General features: G+C 27.2%; 1 protein-coding gene across 1 annotated transcript in view; it reads right to left on the bottom strand.

Annotated features, from left to right (window-relative positions):
- LOC108969315 (guanine nucleotide exchange factor DBS-like) overlaps positions 1 to 1,032 on the bottom strand; it is a 57,966-nt gene that overhangs the window by 3,133 nt on the left and 53,801 nt on the right. The gene's annotated exons all lie outside the window — the stretch shown is intronic.

Below are 1,032 nucleotides of genomic sequence, written 5' to 3'. Positions count from 1 at the left end.
CAAGTGTAGTTACTTTGTTTATGTACATATTTGAATCTTCAATATTCATAAGCTGCAGCGCACCATTTGACTTTTATTATAATGCTCAATATTATATTTCATATTAGAATATGTTTTACTCACGAAAAATATTTTTAAAATTATTGAATATTATATTTTTAAACAATAACTTTTAGAAATACAATTGGATTTTTATATTTACTTTAAATTTTAACTTTAATTCTTTACGAACATGCAACATTTAAAATTACTAAATCACTTTTAGAAACAAATACTTGTAAGTGTATATTTATTGAAAAACAACAACGACAACAACAATATTTACAACTAAGCGTTTGACTTTTAACCGGCATCAATTTTATATAGAAATAAATAAATAGTTTTTGTTAATCTTGGTAACCATGACTGCAAGTGTATCGCTATAGAGAATGTTTGAAGCTAAACTTATCTGTTTGGGCATGCGTTTACGAAGAACTGACGAAAAATATTAGAAACAAAAAAATATAAACAAAAAAACAAATACAAAAAGTTTTCATTGGTTGAAACGATACTATAATACCCTTCACATATAACAAATACAAAAGTTTTCATACAAGTGCTTTATTTTAATTGGCCAGTTTGTATGGCAGCTATAAGCAATAGTTGTCAGATTTCAACAATTTCTTAAGATATTATAGACTTGCCTTCCCCAATAATCTGTACCAAATTTCGTGAAGGTATCTTGTCAAATAAAAAAATTTTCCATACAAAGACTTGCATTTTATCGGTCAATTTGTATGGTAACTATAAGCTATAGTAGGCCGATCTGAAGAATTTATTCGGAGATTATACCGCTGTTCTTAATAATAATCTATACCAAATATTTTGAAGATATCTTGTAAAATAAAAAAGTTTCCCATATAAGGACTAAATTTTGACTGATCGGTTTGTATGGCAACTATATGTTACAGAGKTCCAATTTCAACCATTCGTTCGGATATTGTATCGTTGTCTTGGAAAATAATCCATGCCAAATTACGTTAAGATATCTTG

This window comes from Bactrocera latifrons, unplaced genomic scaffold (assembly GCF_001853355.1).
Source record: "Bactrocera latifrons isolate USDA-ARS-PBARC rearing strain unplaced genomic scaffold, ASM185335v1 scaffold_249, whole genome shotgun sequence".
Taxonomy (NCBI): Eukaryota; Metazoa; Arthropoda; class Insecta; order Diptera; family Tephritidae; genus Bactrocera; species Bactrocera latifrons.
The sequence above is the reverse complement of the archived record's forward strand: the minus strand, read 5'-3'. Positions and strand labels throughout refer to the sequence as shown.